The sequence below is a fragment of the Globicephala melas genome, chromosome 7 (assembly GCF_963455315.2).
Source record: "Globicephala melas chromosome 7, mGloMel1.2, whole genome shotgun sequence".
In the NCBI taxonomy this organism is placed as follows: Eukaryota; Metazoa; Chordata; class Mammalia; order Artiodactyla; family Delphinidae; genus Globicephala; species Globicephala melas.
In genome coordinates, this window is record NC_083320.1 from 73,027,410 (window position 1) to 73,050,675 (window position 23,266).

General features: G+C 40.0%; 1 protein-coding gene and 1 non-coding gene across 2 annotated transcripts in view; both read left to right on the forward strand.

Annotated features, from left to right (window-relative positions):
• Positions 1–23,266, forward strand: part of CCDC148 (coiled-coil domain containing 148) — a 480,287-nt gene that overhangs the window by 440,069 nt on the left and 16,952 nt on the right. The gene's annotated exons all lie outside the window — the stretch shown is intronic.
• Positions 1,564–1,666, forward strand: LOC115851124 (U6 spliceosomal RNA). Its single transcript, XR_004038624.1, has one exon. It is a non-coding gene; the product is annotated as a U6 spliceosomal RNA (small nuclear RNA).

A 23,266-nucleotide genomic window follows, 5' to 3' on the forward strand; every position in this document is an offset into this window, starting at 1 on the left:
CCTTCTTTGAATGACCGTAGCACTTGTTGTCTGTATCATTTTTGTCTGTTGTGGCTTTGTGACTGAAAATGAAAATTTTCTATTTGTTCAAAAAAAAAAAAACAGCAGCCATCGTTTATCGTTTTTCATGACTCTGCAGACTGACTAGGCACAAGTGGATAATTCTGTCCTGCAGTGTGTTGTCTCGAGCTGTGGTCATCTGGAGGCTTGACTGGACTAGGACCTCTACTGTGGCTCATTCACAGGGCTGGTGGGTGGTGTTGGCACTTGGCCGGGAGCATGAGTCCTTCTCCTCATGGCACCTCCATATGTGGGGTTCCCACAGCATGAACGCTGGGTTTTTAGGGGGAGTGTTTCAAGCCTGTGAAAGTAGAAGCTGCCCAGTCTGAGAAGTTAAAGATCTCACTTCTGCCCCATTTTACTGGTCAATGCAAACACAATTCAGTCCAGAGTCAAGGGGAGGGAAATAGATTTCACCTCTTGTGGGAGGAATAGGAAAGAATTTGCAGCCAACCTTAATATATAACTGGTATTAATGGTCTTCCTTATTCCTAATTTCAGTGAAAATAATACGGTTTTTATTTTATGTGGCATCTCAATTACTGCAATATTTCGTTCTTTCAGCTTCCATGACAGCACACTCTTCTGGTTTTCTTGGTACCTCTGGAGCTACTCTCACCTTCTTGTGAAGAATCCTCTTCTTTTCCTCACACTCAAAATATTATTTCTTAGGATTCCATCCTTGGTCCTCTTCCGTTATCACTTTATATTTTTCTATTTATCTTATTGGACATTCTAATAAACTCTCAAGACTTCCATTACTGTATACATATTAATTATTCTCGAGTCTTTACTCATAGCTCCTACTGCTCACTTAAGTTCCAACCTAGGTATCCCATCTTCACTGAACATTTCCTATTTCCATTTAAGTATCTTATAATAATCATAAATACAAAATGTCCAAAATTGAGCTCATCATATTTTCACCCAAAGCTTCAATTTCAGTGTAATCTCTCTCTGTGAATAGCACCATAATTCCCTCAGTTACATAATGCAGAGAATTAATCATTTTTGACTCCTTTCTTTTGCTCAACCCTATATCGAGTCACGAAAGGTAGTTAATATTATCTCTTTAATATCTTTCAAATTTGTTAAGTTGCCTGCATCTCTTCTCCAGTACTGTAGTACTGAACTCTAGTTCAGACCACTATCATCTTTTACCTGATATATTTCAGCATCTTTTATCCAGCCTTCTCACATCAGATTGGCCTCCTCTTTAATTAATTTTCTACACTGAAACCAGAGTAGTTTTTTTTTGTCTTTTTGGGTTTTTTTGCCATACGCGGGCCTCTCACTGTTGTGGCCTCTCCCGTTGCGGAGCACAGGCTCCGGATGCGCAGGCTCAGCGGCCATGGCTCATGGGCCCAGCCGCTCCGCGGCACGTGGGCTCTTCCCGGACCAGGGCATGAACCTGTGTCCCTTGCATCGCCAGGCAGACTCTCAACCACTGCGCCACCAGGGAAGCCCCCAGAGTAGTTTTTAATGGCAATATTCCATCCTGTTGTGCTCAATTTGACAGCATATATACTGAAATTGGAACAATACAGACGAGACTAGCATGGCCCCTGTGCAAGAATGACAGATTTCTAAAGCATTCTTTATTTTTTTCTTTGTTGTTGGACACACAATCTATAAAGGTGTAATTTGCATGACAATAACAGCACAAATGAAGGGAGAGAGAAGATAAAGCCATGTAAGAGCAAAGTTTTTGTATACAATTGTAATTAAATTGGTATTAATCTGAACTAGATTCTTATAAATTATTAATTGTAATCCTTATAGCAACTTCTAAGGAAATAACTCAGAAAATATAGTAAGAGAATCAATAAGGGGAATAAAATAGAAAATATCCCTTTAACACAAAAGTAGTCAACAATAGAGGCTGGAACCCCCCCAAAACACATAAGGCATATAGAAAACAAATAGAAAATAGCAAATATAAACATGACTTTATCAGTAATTTCATTAAATGAGAAGGGATTGAATTGAAATGCAGAGATTAGCAGAATGGGTTAAAAATACAAAATCCAACTATATACTGCCTATAAGAGGCACACTTTAGATTCAGAGACACAAAGAAGTTGAAGTACGGGAAATGACATACTAGGTGAACAATAACTGAAAGACCTAGAACGGCTATACTAATATCAGACAAAGTAGACTTTAGGACAAAAGTTATTACTACAGACTAAAAAGAACATATGATAATAACAGAGTTAATCCATCAAGAAGATAAAACAATTATAAACATATTTACACCTGACAACCCCAAACTCAGGAATCAAAAACTAACAGAATTGAAGGGGAAAATGGGCAATTCAATAATAACAGTTGGAGATTTCTACATCTCACTTTCAATAATGGGTAGAACACCTAGACAGAAAATCATCAATAGAAGACTTGAACAACATTATAATTCTATTAACAGAGACCTATAGAACACTCCATTCAACAACTACAGAATACACATTCTTCTCAAGTACACACGTGGAACATTTACCAGGATAGACTATATGTTAGGCCATGAAACAAGTGTAAATAAATTTTAAAAGATTGAAATCACATGAAGTATGTGCTCTCCAACCACAGTGAAATGAAATTAGGAATTAATAACAAGGAAATTTGGCACATTCACAAATATGCGGAAATTAAACCCAATCATAAATAATCAGAGGGTCAAAAAGGAAAAAACAAAGGAAACTAGAAAATACTTTGAGATGAATGAAAATGAAAACACAACATACCAAATATTATGGGATGCAATGCAAATAGTGCCTAGAGGGAAACTTATAGCTGTATTTGCCTATATTTAAAAAGAAGAAAGACTGCAAATCACTAACCTAACACGCCACCTTAAGGAACGTGAAAAACAAGAGCAAACTAAATCTAAAGCAAGCAGGAAGAAGAAAATAATATAGGTTGCAGTGAAAATAAGTGGGGTAAAGAATAGAAAAACAATAAAGTCAACAAAACCAGAAGTTGGTTCATTGAAATGATCACAAAATTGACAAATCTTTAGCTGGCCTAATTAAGCAAAAAAAGAGAGAAGACTAAACTTACTAAAATCAGCAATAAAAGAGGGGCTATTACTGCCAACCTCACATACACAGAAAGATTATAAGGTGTTATGGACTGAATGTTTGTATTCCTCAAAATTCATATATTGAAGTCCTAACACCCAGTGTGATGGTGTTTGGAGATAGGGCCTTTGGGAAGTAATTAGGGATAGACTAAGTCATGAGGGTGGGGCTCTCATGATGAGACTAGTGGCTTTAGGAGAAGAGAAAGCTCTCTCCCTTCCTCCTTCCCTCCCTCCTTCCCTCCCTTCTACCCTCCCTTCTACTCCTCCCCCACTCCCAGCCCTGGTACATGCAAGGAAAGGCCATGTGAGGACATAGTGAAAATGTGGTTGTCCGTAAACCAGGAAGAGAGCTTTCACCAGGAACCAGATCAAATTGGCTGGCATCTTGGTCTTGGACCTCCCAACCTCCAGAACTGTGAAAAATATATTTCTACTGTTTAAGCTACTCAGTCTAGGTTATTTTTTATGGCAGCCTGAGATGACTAAGTCAACAAAGAAGATAACCTAGATGAAATGGATAAATTCCTAGAAACAGAAACTACCAAAGTTGATTAACAAACAAATAGAAAAATCTGAAAAGATATATAACAAATAAATAGCTTAGGTTAGTAATCAAAAAAGTTCCAGCAAAGAAAAGCCCAGGACTGTATGCCCTCACTGGTGAATTCTACCAAACATTTAAAGAAGAATTAACACCAATTCTTCATAAACTTTTACAAATAATAAGAGGGAACAGTTTCTAATTCATTTTTTGAGTACAGTGTTCCCTGGTATCAAAGCAAGACAAAGACATCACAAGAAAAGAAAACTACAGACCAATATCCTTATAAATATAGAAACAGAATTCCTCAACCAAATACATACTAACAAACTAAATCCAGCAAAACATATAAAAGAATTTTATAACATTGCCAAGTGGGATTTATACTTGGTGCACCATATGAAAATCAGCTTAATATACCAAATTAATAGGATAAAGGGAAAAAACCCACATGATCATGTCAATAGATGCAGAAAAAGCATTTGACGAAATCCAACAGCTGGGACTTCCCTGGTGGTGCAGTGGTTAAGAATCCGCCTGCTAATGCAGGGGACACGGGTTCGAGCCCTGGTCCAGGAAGATCCCACATGCCGCGGAGCAACTAAGCCCGTGCGCCGCAACTATCGAGCCTGCCCTCTAGAGCCTGCAAGCCACAACTACTGAGCCCACGTGCTGCAACTACTGAAGCCCGCGCCCCTAGAGCCCGTGCTCTGCAACAAGAGAAGCCACAGCAATAAGAAACCCGTGCACCACAATGAAGTGTAGCCCCCGCTCGCATGCAGCAATGAAGACCCAACGCAGCCAAAAATCAATCAATAAATACATAAAAATTTAAAAAAAAATCCAACAGCCTTTCATGATAAAAAACAAGCTAACAAACCAACCAACCAACAACCACTCAACAGAACTCCACAGCTAACGTAACAATGAAAGATGAGAAGTTTCCCCCCTAAGATCAGGTACAAGACAATCACACTCCAATCTGATATTACTTTATAATTTTAAAGTTATATGTGTGATAGTTAAAAGTACTTTTTGAATGGTATGATCCAGTTTTTATTCTTTAAATAAGTACATATGATGCACAGAAATGAGTTTGGAAGTCTGTACACCAAGAGGCTGGCAGTGGTAATCTTGGAATGGTGGCAATGGTGGTGATCTTTACATACGTTTTGTTTGTTTGTTTTTGGTTCTGTTTTTATAACAACATTATTGAGATGTAACTCACATACCACATACTCCACTTATTAAGTGTACAGTTCAATGGTTTTTAGTGTACTTATGCAGTCATCACCTCTGTCCAATTCCAGAACATTTTCATTACTCCAAAAAGAAACCTTATACCCATTGGCAGTCACTCCCCACTTCCCCCTCACCCAACCGCTGACAACAACTCATCTAATTTCTGTTTGTATGGATTTGCCTATTCTGGACATATACCATATAAATAATATCATACATGACATCATGTTTTGTGTCTGACCTCTTTCATGTAGCATAGTGTTTTCAACATTCATCCATGTTGTGGCATGTATCAGCACATTCCTTTTTTTATGGCTGAATAATATTTCATTGTATGGACATACAAGATTTTATTAGACTCCATACATCGGGCTCTACTATTAGACTCCATACATTGGGCAGGCCTTAAGCTTTATCATCTGTCCCCAACCCCTACTTCCTGTGAAACCATTAAAAATGAAATATCAATATCACCAGAAGTTGACACATATGCCTATGGCAGAAGCCATCCCTGGTATTTCCTCACCTCCCAGGAGTTCAATGTTCACTTCAATTTTTGCCGCCTTAGAATCTTTGCTTTCTTGGCAGCTCAGTGATGTGTTTGAACGTTTTTGTTTGTTTCTTCATTTGTTTTTTACGTGTTCTATGGCAGTATTATTGCTTTCAGTTGGAGGATCACAATTTCCCTTGCAGCCAGCGCTAGCCATGTGATACAGCTCTGGCCAATAAGATAGAAGAGGAAGTCTGCTGACAATGATCCTTCCTTCTTCCTTCTGCTTTGAATACAGATGTAAGACCCAGAGATGCTGACATGATTTTTAATTCATGAAGTGATAAAATAACAGATTTGCCAAGAATGGCAAAATGGAAGGAAAATAGGAACCATAAACAATAACAACATCATGAGCTGTGGCACCAACCCTGGATGTATTACTCTAAACGTCTTAGTTAGAAAAAAATGTTATAAACCCTAATTTGTCTAAACTACAATTAGTTAGTTGGGTTTTCTGTTACTTGCCATCAAAAGTTAGTCATTTTTAGAAATACAATACTTATACATTCATTCATCCATCCAATCAATAAGCATGTATTAAACACATACTGAGTGCCAGGCACTGCTTATAGCAGAATTTGTCAATACATATGATAATTTGAGAGCATTTTAAACATTTGTGGGAAGGTTTCTATAGTGTTACGATAACTTGGGGCTACTACCATTTAATGGGTTGATACTTGGAATACAATATTTCTTTTTTTTTTTAACATCTTTATTGGGGTATAATTGCTTTACAATGGTGTGTTCGTTTCTGCTTTATAACAAAGTGAATCAGTTATACATATACATATGTTCCCATATCTCTTCCCTCTTGCGTCTCCCTCCCTCCCACCCTCCCTATCCCACCCCTCCAGGCGGTCACAAAGCACAGAGCCGATATCCCTGTGCCATGCGGCTGCTTCCCACTAACTATCTACCTTACGTTTGTTAGTGTGTATATGTCCATGCCTCTCTCTCGCCCTGTCACAGCTCACCCTTCCCCCTCCCCATATCCTCAAGTCCGTTCTCCAGTAGGTCTGTGTCTTTATTCCTGTCTTACCCCTAGGTTCTTCATGACATTTTTTTCCTTAAATTCCATATATATGTGTTAGCATACGGTATTTGTCTTTCTCTTTCTGACTTACCTCACTCTGTATGACAGACTCTAGTTCTATCCACCTCATTACAAATAGCTCAATTTCGTTTCTTTTTATGGCTGAGTAACACTCCATTGTATATATGTGCCACATCTTCTTTATCCATTCATCCGATGATGGGTACTTAGGTTGTTTCCATCTCCGGGCGGAATACAATATTTCTTAAAATGCATGGGACAGGCTCATGCAGTGAGAATTGTCCCATATCCTGCATACTTTTCGACACCCACAAAGACATACATTTAGGTAAAAATGGAGCTTTTAATTATCTGAACTTAGAACCTAACTCCATTTTACAAACAAATACCAAATATTTTCTGCACATGCTTAATAGATCCAAACTTTCTAGGAATATTTTGTTAGAAATTTACCGCAGGTTATTCAACCTCACAAGCAGCAATGCTGCATATGGCTTTTGAGTCTCCATTATAACACACCTGTATCAGTCTGCATTTATAGCGTTCTCATTTGTACTCATTCTACATATAGGTACAAGCATCTGACTGTGTTATTATGTCTACCAGTCACACCTACACATTTTCAGATTGAAATACATATTATTTTATTATAAACAACTTCGCATTTATTACTCCTTTATAGACATTGTGTTTCTTTTTTGAAATCATGTTTATATGTAAGTTATATTAATTTAATTATTAATTTAATCTAGCAATTTAATCTCAGAATTGTAAGCAGGTCTTATAAAATATCTATCATCAAAAGGGGAGTTGGGCTTTGAGAGAGTTAAGAATTACTCGTTTTAATGGTAATTCCATGTCTTTAAGAAATTGTTAAATAGCGTTTAGTATTTCTTATTAAGATGACAAGAAAATGTCTAAAGACAAAACTCCTGGTTGTTTGGAAAACTTGACCCTCAGCAAGGATTTCCTGCTTGTAGATTTTAAGTATGTGAGTTTATACCCTATGGCTGTTTGACTCAGATCACAGAAGTTCCTGCCCCTCTACCAACTGCCCCCATTCCTGGTACCTGCTGGGGATGGTGTGAAATCATCTTTCCAAGAATTTGGCTTTACTTCTCTTGAAGTGGGGCATCTTTCCTTTGAAGGGGGAACACAAGGAGGACCTACTGACTTAGAGAAAGAATGACAGGAGAAGTGTGACTTGGCTAAGGTCATGTAGAAGGTAGTGAGTGTTAAGAGCTAGGATGCAAATCCAAATTTTCATACTCCTGAGGCTAAATAAATTTTAATCAACTAGTATATGTTTCACATGTTGGGAAAAAACGTTGGGGGGATAGAGAAGAAGATGAGAATATCTATGAATGTTCAGGAAGAGCTCTTTCCTCTTTGAGGTTAATAACTTTAAAAAGGTGGCGGGCTTCCCTGGTGGCGCAGTGGTTGGGGGTCCGCCTGCCGATGTGGGGGATGCGGGTTTGTGCCCCGGTCCGGGAGCATCCCACATGCCACAGAGCGGCTGGGCCCATGAGCCGTGGCCGCTGAGCCTGCACGTCCGGAGCCTGTGCTCCACGGCGGGAGAGGCCACAGCAGTGAGAGGCCTGCGTACCGCAAATAAACAAAAAAAGGTGGCTCTCACTTCCATATGAACACCTCCTGTTGACCCTTTTCTTTTTCTAAGTAAGTGAGGAGAGTGAAAAAAAAGGAAACTCTCTAGGTCACAGGAATATTAATTGACAAGGTGGGGATCAAGCTCCCTGACATTCTAGGCAGACTTCTTTAATACAGTAAGGGAAGTTGATATTCACCTCTTATCAGGGCTTTAAAATGCTGTCATTAGCCAATTACACCAGTCCCCCGTTCCTTCATCACCAGCCCCCACTAGTTCACCCTCATCTCTCTTACTGGGTACATGAAGGTTTCTTCCCTCTTTTACTGGAATCTTTCCACTTGGCTCTACCAGACACATTTTGTTTCAGAGAATTAGCAAAATCAGATGAGAAATTTGAAACACAGTGTGACACTTGGACTAGCCTAAGTCTTGGGCAAGTGTCTAAAACTCCCCAGACTCCAGTTCATCATAGCTTCATATATGTGATTATTTGTGCTTTATAAATACCCACTAGAAGATTATAATATCCCAGGTATTAATGGAGCCCATAAAGCTATTTTAGGTGGAAGATAAAGGGAAATGAGATGTATCTTGTTCTACTGGGAATCTAACAGGGTTTTGGCATTGTGGACTCTTTCCTGTTTTGCCTCTGAAAATAGTCCAAAACTAAAGTACAAAAACTCGTGAAGGGTATAGGGGTGAAATACAAGGCAGAAAAGTATAGAATGGAAAAGAAGAAGAATATATATATTGGACTTTCCTCGTGGTCCCGTGGTTAAGACTCCAAGCTTCCACTGCAAGGGGCACTGGTTCGATCCCTGGTCAGGGTACTAAGATCCTGCATGCTGGGCATGGTGTAGCCAAAAAAAAAAAAAAAAAGATATTTTTTACATTTTGTAATTAAGAATGTAAAGACGAGTGCTCAGATAGTATCGCTATGAAACTATACTGACACTTTAGCAAATGGGATCATTTTGGCTGTAAATGACAGAAAACTCAACCAATGGTGACTTAACCATTAAGACTATTCCTCAACTGACAGCAATCTGGAGGCAGGTGATCCCCAGTTGGTCTGAAAGCTCATGGTGTAGTCAGGGGTCCAGGCTTTCCCAATCTTTCTTCTGGGCCATCCTCAGCCTGTTGACGAAGTCCCCCATTGTGGTCATATAGAGACTGCTGGAACACCAAGCACAAAATCTCATATAACAGCTTTGATCAATACCTAAACAGGAAGGAAGTAGGAGTGAGCGAAAGGAGACTTTCTTTTCATGCCTTTCTCTTATCTGAGAGAATAGTCTTTTCCTAAAGTTCTCAGCAGAGCAGAGTGACATGCCCCTAGACCAATCAGAGAGAGAGAAATGGGATTGCCATAATGGCTTAAACCAATCATAATTCTTTTTTTTAAATTGAAGTATAGTTAATTTACAATGTTGTGTTAGTTTCTGGTGTACAGCAAAGTGATTCAGAGATATATATATATATTTTTTTCTTTTTCATATTCTTTTCCATTATGGTTTATTATAGGATATTGAATATGGTTCCCTGTGCTGTACAGTAGGACCTTGTTTATCTATGTTATATATAGTAGTTTGTATCTGTTAATCCCAAACTCCTAATTTATCCCTCCCCCCACCCTACCCCTTTGATAACCATAAGTTTGTTTTCTATGTCTGTGAGTCTGTTGCTGTTTTGTAAATAAGTTCATTTGTATCATAGTTTAGATTCCACATATAAGTGGTATCATATGATATTTGTCTTCCTCTTTCAGACTTCATTTAGTATGATAATCTCTAGGTCCATCCATGTTGCTACAAATGGCATTATTTCATTCTTTTTTATGGCTGAGTAATATTCCATTGTGTATATACACCACATCTTCTTTATCTATTCGTCTGTTGATGGACACTTAGGTTGCTTCCATGTCCTGGCTATTGTGAACAGTGCTTCTCTGAATGTGGGGGTGCATGTGTCTTTTTGAATTATGGTTTTCTCAGGGTATATGCCCAGGAGTGGGATTGCTAGGTCATATGGTAATTCTATTTTTAGTTTTTTAAGAAACCTCCATACACTTTTCCATAGTAGCTGCACTGATTTACATTCCCACTAACAATGTAGGAGGGTTCCTATTTCTCCACACCCTCTCCAGCATTTATTACCTGTAGACTTTTTAATGGTGGCCATTCTGACCTATGTGTGGTGATACATCATTGTAGTTTTGATTTGCATTTCTCTATAATTAACAATGTTGAGCATCTTGTCATGTGCCTATTGGCCATCTGTATGTCTTCTTTGGAGAAATGTCTATTTAGATCTTCTGCCCATTTTTTGATTGGGTTGTTTGGTTTTTTTTGTTATTGAGTTGTATAAGCTGTTTGTATGTTTCAGAAATTAAGCCCTTGTCAGTTGCATCATTTGCAAATATTTTCTCCTGTATGTAGGTTGTCTTTTCGTTTTGTTTATGGTTTCCTTTGCTGTGCAAAAGCTTATAAGTTTGATTAGGTCCCATTTGTTTATTTCTGCTTTTATTTCTATTGCCTTGGGAGACTAGTCTAAGAAAATGTTACTATGATTTACGTCAGGGAATGTTTTGCCTATGTTCTCTTCTAGGAGTTTTATGGTGTCATGTCTCATATTTAAGTCCTTAAGCCATTTTCAGTTTATCTTGTGTCAGGTGTGAGGGAGTGTTCTAACTTCACTGGTTTACATGCAGCTGTCCAAGTTTACCAACACCACTTGCTGAAGAGACTGTCTTTTCTCCTTTGTATATTCTTGCTTCCTTTGTCAAAGATTAATTGACCATAGGTGTGTGGGTTTATTTCTGGGTTCTCTGTTCTGTTCCTTTGATCCATATATCTGTTGTTGTGCCAGTACCATGCTGTTTTGATTACTGTAGCTTTGTAGTATTGTCTGAAGTCTGGGAGGTTCTGCCTCCAGCTTTGTTCTTTTTCCTCAGGATTGCTTTGGCAATTCTGGGTCTTTTATGGTTTCATATAAATTTTAGGATTATTTGTTCTAGTTCTGTGAAAAATGTCATGGGTAATTTGATAGGGATTGCTTTAAATCTCTAGATAAACCAATCATAATCCTTGTCCTGGGATTAGACATATTACTGCAAAAGAGAAGGTAAAAGAGCCAATGGGTAGGCAAACATCAGAGTCTGTCACATAATTAAACACACACACATGCATACATATACAAATACAAGTATACACGTGCACAGACTTGCAAATAAAGGTATACTAATACTTATTTTATATATTAGCCTCAATCTCAATGTTCTCTTTAAAAAATCTTAATATACTTCATAGATTTTTGTTTCTATCTTAGTACATATAGAGTCATCTCTTTTTAAAACTACTGCAGAGTATTCCATAGTATGAATGTGCCATTACTTATGTAGTCATTCTCTAAATGGTGGACATTTGTGTTACCATGTCCTTTTTAAACCTCCCTCCCCTGGTCCTGACTCCAGGATAAGCTGGGTAATTAAAAGATGTTTCATACCAACTGTGATTCTTTTATTTGATTCATTTCAATTCATATGTATTCAAGATACATTAAATGAGTAACTACTCTGTTCCAGGTACGGACGGGACTTAACATGAGGAGTACAAAGATTAGTAATATAAATCCCTGACATTAAATAGCTTACAGTCTAGGAGGGAAGACGTATCCTTAAATAACTAAGTACTAAGATAGAGGTACATGATATTATGGGCATTTAGTCCAAACTGGGAATTTACATCTCAGCTGAGTCTTGAAGGTGAGTCCATATCTGTCAAATCAAGAAAAGTGAACAGGAATTCTAGACAGAAAACACAGTGTGTTCAAAGATGTGAGACTTGAAAGAGCATAGCATATGGTTATGTTAAACAGTAGTGGTGAGAGCCTGCCTCACCAGGTTGGGCCCTAGTCATACCAACTTCACTGAAACTCTAGTAATACCTGTCTTACAAAACAGTTCCCAAAGGTACATAATATAAGACAGGCTATCGCCATTATTCTTTCATATTGTACTGCAGGTACTAGCTAGCTCTATAAAGAACAACAATAACAAAAAGGTAAGAGATAAAGATTTGAAAGAAGAAAAAAATATCTGTCATTTTTGTAGATGATGTGATCATCTATTTAAAACACACATACACACACACATACTCACAACACAGATTCAACAAACTATCAGAACTAATAAGGAATTTTAACAAGGTTGACAGAAACATGACTGTACTAAAAATCGATTACCTTTACTCTCAGTAACTAAATTAAAAATTTTTTTAAAATAATTCCATTTTTTTTTGCAACATAAGGAAATTATCTTAAAAGAAATCAAGATATTTTGTTAAAATTAAGCAGTTGACCAAGAATACACAAGACATCCATGGAAGAAATTTTGAAATCTTAATAAAAGGCGTAGATATGACTTTAATACATGAAAAGACTTCATGCTCTCAACCTTTGTATTTTAAAGATGCACTGTCTCCCCCAATTAATCAACAGATTTAATGCAGTTCGTCAAAACTCCAGTTAGATTTTGTGAGAAAATTTATACTCTTAAGTTTATATGGACAAGTAATGTCCTCAGATACCTATATTGCCTTTATAAAAATAGAATAAAACTTTATAATTTTAAAACAATAACAATAAAGAACAGGATGATATTTACATGAATGAGGAATGGAAAAGAAATGCAGAAACTCTGCTAGTGGTATACAATAATGATTTATCATAGTGTTAGACTCCATGCAGTTATGGGAGCTGGTAGAAGACTCTGTACAGCTGTTGCATCTGCATCTGGTGTTGAGCCTGAAGTCTTTACTGGTCTGATCAACCAGCATCTGAAAAAGAAAGCTAGATGTGGATGAGAGCAGACAAACTGGAACCGGTGAGGACACACTGAGACCCACAGGACAAAGGAGAACCAGCATCTGTCTCTCATCACCTTCAATCTCAATGCTGTGAGTGATCAGCAAAAGAAGGAAGCACATTTCACCATGGAGTTGACCATGCACTTGGGGCAGAACTTGGAGAAGATGTGACAGGAGCTGGAGGAGCTGATGTCTGGGTTGATTTAACAAGGTGAGCTAGCAGATGAGTGACAGCATGTGCAAGATGTCACTGTACCATTGACCTTCAGAGCATTAAAAAGAAAGAAAAAAAAAAGAAAAGCTGCCCTTTCTTTTTTTGTGTGTGTGTGGTACGTGGGCCTCTCACTGTTATGGCCTCTCCCGCTGCGGAGCACAGACTCCGGACGCGCAGGCTCAGCGGCCATGGCTTACGGACCCAGCCCCTCCGCGGTATGTGGGATCTTCCCGGGCCGGGGCTCGAACCCGTGTCCCGTGCATCAGCAGGCGGACTCTCAACCTGCGTGCCACCAGGGAAACCCTGCCCTTTCATTTTTTACTTTTCAAATATTACACAAAATGTCTCTCGTGGCCAACACTAAGTCAGAACCATACAGAAAAGAGAATTATAGGAAATGTACTTCAAGCATAGCTAATGTGACACAGTACACAGCCACCACCACAGTAATGGTGGTTTGGTTCAAGAACAAACAGAGACAAGAAGGAGCAGAAGTGAGTGCCAGGGACATATTGATGAGGGAACTCAGTAGACACTAAAGAACAATGGCAGTAGGCACACAGATAAAACTGTATCTTTATGTAACACAACAATAAAGGATGGAGTCCAGGTAGATTTAAGAATAAATATGAAAGTTATAACTATAAATTAATAGAATAAAACATAAGAGAGCATCTTTGTGGCTTAGGTATGAGGACAGATTGCTTATACAAAACTTCAGAAGCACAAATCATAAAGCAAAAAAAAAAAAGGAAATGATTTTGATTATATTTAATTTGAGGCTTTCTATTGAACAAAGAATACCTTGGACAAGTTAGTACATAGATGACCAAGTAGAAAGTCTAAAGATTATAAGAAATTAATATCTAGTATATCTAGTAGATAAAGATCAACTACAGGGTGAGCTGTGACAAAGCGAGAAAGAGGCATGGACATATATACACTACCAAACGTAAGGTAGATAGCTAGTGGGAAGCAGCCGCATAGCACAGGGAGATCAGCTCGGTGCTTTGTGACCGCCTGGAGGGGTGGGATAGGGAGGGTGGGAGGGAGGGAGACGCAAGAGGAAAGAGATATGGGAACATATGTATATGTATAACTGATTCACTTTGTTATAAAGCAGAAACTAACACACCATTGTAAAGCAATTATACCCCAATAAAGATGTTAAAGAAAAAAAAAAAAAGATCAACTACAAATCAAAATGAAAATACAGCAAGCTCAGGGGAAAATGGGACAATGGGTATCATTATAGCATGGGTTTCCCCCAAAACAGAGTCTGAGGCCAAGGTTTATGTGTACTATATTATTAAGGAGTTCAATCCCACAGAACAGGAATGAGGGAAGGGCAAGTAAAGAAAAAAATAGAGGGAGAGAAAGAGAGGCTATTTATTTACACATATGTAGAGTCATAGTTTTCTATTTTATTCAATGGATTAGAGTCCTTTACACGCATAAATTATTCTCATGCTCAGATTTTTTCCTAATTTAGCCAGTGAACATCCCTTCAAGCTGGTTTCTGTTTCCCTGTTTTGTTTTGTTTTTTTGGTCTGCTCTTTATTTTTTTATACAATTTTGAAAGGTTACTTTCCATTTACAGTTACTACAAAATATTGATTACATTCCCCATGTTGTACACGACATCCTTGAGGGGCTTCCCTGGTGGCACAGTGGTTAAGAATCCGCCTGCCAATTCACGGGACACGGTTTTGAGCCCTGGCCTGGGAAGATTGCATATGCCACGGAGCAGCTAAGCCTGTGCGCCACAACTACTGAGCCTGCCCTCTAGAGCCCGTGAGCCACAACTACTGAGCCTGCGTGCCACAACTACTGAAGCCTGCACACCCTAGAGCCCGTGCTCCACAACAAGAGAAGCCACTGCAGTGAGAAGCCCGCACACCACAACAAAGAGTAGCCCACGCTCGCCGCAACCAGAGAAAGCCCGCGCACAGCAACAGAGACCCAACGCAGCCAAAAATAAAAATAAAAAATAAATTTAAAAAAAAAAGGACATCCTTGAGCCTATCTTACAGCCAATAGTTTGTACCTCCCACTCCCCCACCCCTATCTTGCCCCTCCCACCCTTCTCCACTGGTAAGCACTGGTTTGTTTTCTATATCTGTGAGTCTGCTTCTTTTTTGTTATATTCACTAGTCTGTTGTAGTTTTTAGATTCCACATATAAGTGATACCGTACACTATTTGTCTTTCTCTGTCTGCCTTATTTCACTTAGTATAATGCCCTCCAAGTCCATCCATGATGCTGCCAATGGCAAATTTTCATTCTTTTTTATATATAAAAAAAATTTATTCACTTATTTATTTTATATCCATTTAACTGTGGAGGGACACTTAGGTTTCTTCCATGTCTTGACTCTTTTAAAAAGCACTGCTATGAACATTGGGGTGCATGTATCTTTTCAAATTAGTGTTTTTGTTTTTTTGTGGATATATACCCAGGAGTGGAATTGCTGGGTCATATGGTAGTTCTATTTTTAGTTTATTGAGAAACCTCCTTTTGATATGTCTTTACCATTCTTTGAGCATAGTTGGAAGATAATCTTCCATGGGTCTTTCATATTTCTGTACATCTTGTGAGCAGAAACTCTAACTGTGCTTTTGTTGTGGATCATCTTTTCAAGGATGTTTATATAGCAAAGACCTTGGAAGGTAGATACAGTAACTTCCTCCAGAGCAGAGGTCAGCTTGCTTACCATCTAATGTTATCAAAATAATGTCTCCCTTCAGCACGAAGGTCAGTCAGGTTGCATACGGCCTGTTATAAAAGTTCAGGTTCCCTAAACTCAGCGTTCCTCAGCTGTGACACAGACTCACTGCCTGTGTCAGGTCCCACAGGGGTTGGGAGGTCAGGGGCACTGGCACAAGTATGAAGTTCATGCTGCTTGCTGTTAGATATAAAGAACTTTCTGTGAGCATTGATGAAACCATGGCAGGCTAACTTGTTAGTTTGCAAGCAGGGTCAACTCTCTGACCCTTCACAATTCTTAACAAACACATGCTTTCCAGAAAAACAAGATGTTTTATGATCATCCTGTACTTTTCCTGCCCCAGCTCTGGAGTCAGCCACTGCTTCAATGAATCCTAGTTCTCTTTGAGTGGAAAATGGTGTTTAAAAGCCACATGTGAGTGCTAAATGTGCTCCTTACTATTTGCATGCCACTGTTCCCAGTCCCTTTCAGTGGACACACAGAGGTGCATCTATTTTTTATTTCTATCTCTGTCTAAATCTATTAAAAACCAAGAGTTCACACCAACGCTTCCAATAACCCAAGATCAAGAGTTTATTCGAATTTTGTCTTTTCCTGTGTTTATACTTCCCTTCTCCAACAAGGGAAAAACTGGCTTCCACTATCTTTGGAATATTTACTTGTTTGGTTAATTTTCCTGTATAGTAAATCTCCCAACTCTGCTGTCATTCTTTCTTCCACATATACGGTTTCGTCACCCTGATTAGCTCTTACTCTCCATTCCACACTGGATGGATACCCTCCTCACATTTTCAGAGCAGGGGGGTAAGGGTGGTATTATAGATATTATAGGTTGAGTTCTCCAGAAGCACACCTTGAGATAGAGTTTAATGTGAATCAGCTATTAGAAATCAACACTCATGGAAAGAAGGCGAAGGAAGTATGATTGTCAGAGGAAGAAGTTGAACTACAGTGTAATTCTGGCAGAATCTTAACAGCCTCACTGGGTGCTCTGGAATATAGACAATCACAGTTGTCCCACAGTAACCCCAAATGGCTAGGCTTTTATACCACCACGTGACAAATCATTGGATGTAGGTACGCTGAACAGGATGTGTTCTTGAGCAAGGCAATTGTCTGCAGCTGGGATTAACTCTGAAGGAGCTGAGGGATCCTTGTAGCTCATGTCCATATCCATTACAGTCCACGCTATGTGCCACTCAGATACATTTCTTCAGGTATATACATATAGATTTGGAGAGCTGTTCTTCCAGGATTCTGATGTACCTCTCTTCCCAAAAGAAACTTAGAAGGGAAAAGTCAGTGGGACAAATTACAGCCCCGACCACTAGAGCTGGTCTTAGGACCATAACTGATACTTACCATCTTTCTCCTCTAATATCCATTCTAGATTACTGCTGCCTCAGTACAACTTCTGCTGGTTGTGGTGACTTATCTGATGGAATTACCCAGAACCTCATATCTGAGGGGTATGAGCCCCTGGACACCATGCTTTCCTGAGGCCAGGGTTGCTGACATGTCCCTTTATCATTACAGTTGAGCAAAGGGATAGAATGAAGCACTCAAGTATATTATCTGGATGTCATACATACTTATCACTGCCCCCGTAGTGTAAGAGCAGCTCTACTGCCTCCTGATAATCAGGGTCCAGGGTCCTGGCAGGGTCCCTGCCAAGATGGTAGCTCCTCTCCTTGTCTGCCAGTCCCTGGACACAAGGACCCTGGAGTGCCTAGGTGGTGGTGGTAGTCTGTATTTCAATGGGACACTTGCTGGGTCCCCCAGGAAAAGTGTGCCTCCTTTGGAAACCAGAAACTCTAACCCTACAGAGTCTAGAATTGTGGGGACAGAAAGGACAAAGTCCTCAGTGGGTCCTTGGGTGAGGTGATAATTGGAATCATTCCTGCTTCCATCCCTTGATTCCTAGACCTATGTATTAATCTTACTTAGGGATACAGTGTTATATAAATTTTTTGATTCAGTCTTCTGGAAGATGGATGGCTTTTCCTGTGAAGGGTTGCCTCTAAGCTAGCATTTTAACTGTGTCCTCAGCAGGTCTTTTCAATGCTCTATCAGGCAGGTAGCTTCTGAGCGGTATGGTATGTGATATGACCAGTGGATCCAGTAGTCATAGACCCACTCCCATACCTCCTTTGCAGTCAAGTGGGCTCCCCTCTCTGACACAATGTTATATAGGATATTTCCCCAGAGAAAAAATATCCTAAAAGTTCTTGGATGGTTATGGTGGCTGAAGACTTGTAGGCAGGAAAAGCAAACCCATTCCCAGAATATGTGTTTCTTCTTGTTTGAACAAGCCTCTGGCCTTTCCAGGATAGAAGAGACTCAGTGTAGTTATCTTGACACCAGTGGCCTTCTTGAGGAGAGCATTATATCAGGGACTCAGCCTTGGTGTCTGCCACTGGCACGTTGGGCATTTGACGGCAGCTGCAATTAAACCAGCCTTGCTAAGTGGGAGCCCACGCTGTTGGACCCACGCACAGCGTTCTTCTCTCCTTACCATGGCCACGATATTCATGTATCCGCTGAGCTAGCACTGAAGTAGCTGATAACAGGCCTGGTGGAATAATCTTGTCTATTTAGCTATTTAGACCCTCCTCCATAGTTGATGCTCTCTCTGATGCTCTCTCGTGGGCTTTAACATACAATACAAAGATTTTCACACTTTGTTCCCACTCCCATATGTTCATCCGCCTCTTTGTTCCATTCTTTCAATCTTAGTCTTTCATGGGCACCTGCCCATGAGTCTGAATATAGTGTAATCTCAGGCCACCTCTTTCACATAAAGTGGATAAACAGGTGCATTACCCAAAACTCTGCCCATTAGCAGAATTTTCCCTCACTACTGTCTTTCAAAGCCACTTCAGAATGAGGCTGCAGTGCAGCTGCTCCCATTTTTAAGCACCCACATACTAAGCTGTTCTATTTGTAAACCAAGCTTGGAGTTTTTGCTCTCCCATCAGCAGGTGATAAGGGATTCCCGATATGATCAGAGTGAGGTGAGGGAGAGGTGCTGGTGCACAGTGGTGAAGGCCATGGGGGTCTGGGCTACATGCTTATGCAGCTTGTTTTTGCTCTCTAGTCCTTCTCATGCTTGGGACTCATGCTCATTTTCCAACAAACTGCTACAGGGCTCAAGTGGTTTGACTTATGGACCCTTAAGCGAACCTGGCTTTGACTTGAGGGCTCTAGGTCAACCCAGCTCTTAATGGGCAGTTCTGGAGGCATAGCCATTTGGTGTCTCATGATCGGGCATTCCATCTGCATCAATGCCCAATAGCATGCAGAAGTTAGGATTTTTTTTTTAAGTATATAATTCTCCTTGCGCCAGAATCTCAGGAGTCGCACTGTTACTGGAGCTTGCCATAAGCCCTGCTGCCACAATGCATCTTTTCCTGCCACTGATATATCTAATACTACAGGACCTGCAGGGTTTTGTGGCCCAAGCAGAAGGGCTGCTTGCCCTGCTGCTTGGATTTGCTGCAGAATTCTTTTTTGACTAGGACCTACTCAAAGCTGGCAACGTTTCTTGTCACCTGGTATGTGGGGTGGAGAATTATTCTCTGGTGTGGAATATGCTCTCCCTAGAACTGAGATCAACCTATCAGGCATAGGAGTTCCTTCTTTGTATGGGAGGTACGATATGTAATGATTTGTCTTTAACTTTGGAAGGTATGCCCTGGCACACCCCTGACTCCAAGACTACAAAATTTTACTCATGCATCACGGATACGATTCTTTACAGGGTTTATCTCACATGGAGCATGTATGTCTTACCAAGTCCTCCAGTGTGCTGACCATGTCTTATTCCTTAGCCCCACTTAGCGTAATATCATTGATGTAATGGATCAACGTGAAGTTCTATAGGATGTCCAGTTGGTCCAGATCTCTTTGGACTGTATTCTTATAGAAAGCAGAGAATTAACATAGCTTTGGGAATAAAGTGTAAATATGTATTATTATCCACTCTATGTAAATGAAGACTATTCCTGATGCTATTTTTTGATCAAAATGTAAAAGAATGCATTTGCCAAGCCAGTGGCCACATAATACATACCTGAACCCATGTTAATCTGCTCTAGTAAAGATATTAATCATATTTAGTACTGCGACTGCAATTAGGGGAATAATTTGTTTAAATTTATGGTTAACGATCATTTTCCAAGATCCATCTGGTTTCTTCTGGGAGCCAGATTGGCAAATTCAATGGATATATGCTAGTGTCCACCATCCCTGCATTTTTTTTTATATCCTTAAAGATAGCACTGATTTTTGCTATCCCCCTACCGTGGGGTTGTGATATTGGTTTGGGTCCTTGGATGTGATTGGGGGGATGATTGAGTATTTTCAGAGGCTTCTACTTGGAATTCCCTATTCTGAGAGTTCTTATCCCCAAAAGGCAAAGAACCCAAAGTTGGAGCTCTATCAACTACTACATAGGTCGATCCCAAATATACATTTGGGGATCATGAAAATGACTGCTGGGTGGATCAGCAGATCCTGTAGAGTCACTGTAAGCAGGACCTTGGTCAAGACTCCATAAGCCTCCATTCTAACAGGGAGACGGCGATGATACTTTGGGTCTCCGAATATCAATATCAATTTAGTCCTTTGTTTCCCACAGTCTCCAGAATGATTGGGATACCTAACTATAAATGACTACTCAGTCAATGGGTTTTGTACCTAAAAAGTAACTCAGATCCAGGAGCTGAGCAAGCGATCATAACATTTAATTGTCCTCAGTCTAGTGGGCATCCTTCTTTTATTTATTCTGACAGTACAAGCTGCATTGTACCCTTGTTGGGTGCCCATCTATTTTGCCCCAAGGAATACTGTCTTCTCGTAACCATTTCCATTACCCTCTGCATGTCAGCCCCCATTGGCTACCCTGTGACTCTGCCACTTATTAAGAAAATTACATCCACGTTGCTTTTGGCAGTTAAGTGCCACTACTTACTCTCTATTGTTTTGGAGTCCTAATGTCCCCATTGCTATCATTGAGCCTAATTCTGTAATGGCCTCTTCTACTGTTAACCCTGTCTTATAAACTTCTGAATGAGGCTGGTACTCCTCTCACCAGTGCATTACCTATGGCCTTGGCAATGATGAATACGATAGTCCTTCCCATGGTACATATCATCCGGTGTCTCTTCCAGCCTTACGGAGATACCTACTTCACATGCCCATTTCCCTTCACCTTTTAATCCCTTTCTCCACTGTCTACCATAGTAATTCTGGCATTTCAGCTTCATTTAGCATGAGACATCATTTTTTCCATGCTTCTAAGACCCATGCTAATGGTGAGTTCACACCATCTCCTCAGGTCCTTGACAGGGTGCTAAATCTTATATTTAGAGAGAGTGCCCACAAATCAATAAACTCTCCCCTATCCAATATATTGTTCCAGCTGCTTGGTGGAGCAGCCTCGGGATCCAGTCCCAGCTCCTACAGATACATTCTAGGTAGGTCTTGCAACTCCTTTGGGTAGGGTCCCTTTCATTCCTTATCAGTCCCAGCATGTCTCCAGCTATGTTATGTTGGAACTTAATCCTACTTATAGGCCTAGTGGCCAGGAAGGGAAATGGGGGCAGATCATAGAGAAGGTGTATCATGCCTTCCTTCCTGGTTTTCAAACAAAGAATAAGTGCTAGCTCTTAATGGAGAGGGGTGGTCACTTCTGTAGGCCAGGAGGATTCAGAGAGGTCTGGGGTTCAAAATCTTAAATAACATTTACCCACATGTCCCCAGCTCGAGTGTAGTTTTCTTTTTTTTCCTAATCATGGCCCTGATCTTAGCATAACAGAGTTGCTTTGATTCAGCATTTAACCTTTTCCCATTATTGCTGTCAATTTAAAAAAAAAGCCTCTGTGTCTATACATGTACAACTGGACACACAGACATGTACATGCCAATGGACTTTGCGAGCATTTAAAGAAATTTCTGGAGGAAAATATCAAACTTTTAACAGTGGTTAAACATATGGAAGGGAGTAAAATGGGGAGATGTGGAGAGAGGAACTTGAACTATTTACTACATAGTCTTTCGTGTTGTCTGAATTTTTTTTACAGACATTTGTATTAGAAAAATTTAAGTGATCATTGCCTTTGGGGGAGAGAACTGAAAGAAGGCTTTAGCAATGTTCCTGAATTCCCCCCAAGAGATTTGACCTCACTTGACCCCATCCCAAGGAGGAGGAAGGTATGGGTAAAGGCCACGTGCAGTGAACCAGTCTCCTGCTCCTGGAGAAGGTTATTATCTGTGATCAGCCACACTCTCATTCCTCCTTCAGAAGGAGCCTAAGGGCTTTCAAGTGGCAACTCAGATCCAGGGGCACAGAAACTGCATCAGAAGTAGATCAACCTGGGTGCCTGTTACAGAAGGGTGATTCAGCTGGGGGTGGTCTGTGAGTGATACCACAGGAGCGGTTGAATCTGTGCATTAACAACTCTTCTGAGCTTTTTGGCAAGTTAGCAGGATAGAAAAGGGCCAAAAAAAATCTATATAAATAGAACGAAGTTTCTGTTTCTTACAACTTTTGGTTAGACAGATTTTCAATACATTTGACAAATGTATTTAAGGTGGTGTATTAGTTTCCTGCAGCTGCTGTAACAAATTACCACAAACTTGGTGGCTTCTCACAACAGAAATTTATTCTCTCACAGTTCTGCAGGCCAGACATCAAAAGTTAGTTTCACTAAGCAGAAATCAAGGCATTGGTAGGGCCAAGCTCCCTCTGGAGGCTCTAGGGGAGAATCCTTTCCTTGACTCTTCCGGTTTCAGGTGGCTGTCAATACTTCTCGGCTTGTGGCTGCCTCACGCTGATCCCCCTCTGTCTTTACATTGCCTTCTCCTCTGTGTGTGGGTATAATCTCTCTCTGCCTTTCTCTTATGAGGACATGTGAGGCATTTGGGGCCCACCCAGATGATAATAATTAGGGCCCACCCAGGATAATCTCCTCATCTCAAGATCCTTCACTTAATCACATCTGCAAAACCCTGGTTTCCTTACAAGTTAACATTTACAGGTTTCAAGGATTAGGACCTAGCATCTATGGGGGTCATTATTCAGCCTACTACAGATAGACTGATTTAAAATACATAATACATGTGAAATCAGCTTTGGGGACTCTGGCTTTTTGAAGAGCAATCTGCTTCTAGAGCCTCAGACTGAGAAAATGTGAGTTTCATATATCTGCCAATCAGAAGGGGTTAAGACATCATGGATAGAGAAAGTAATCAGTGGTTTCAAACTTGAGCTCTAAACACCCCCTCCCCACCCCTGACGTACTGAATCAGAATC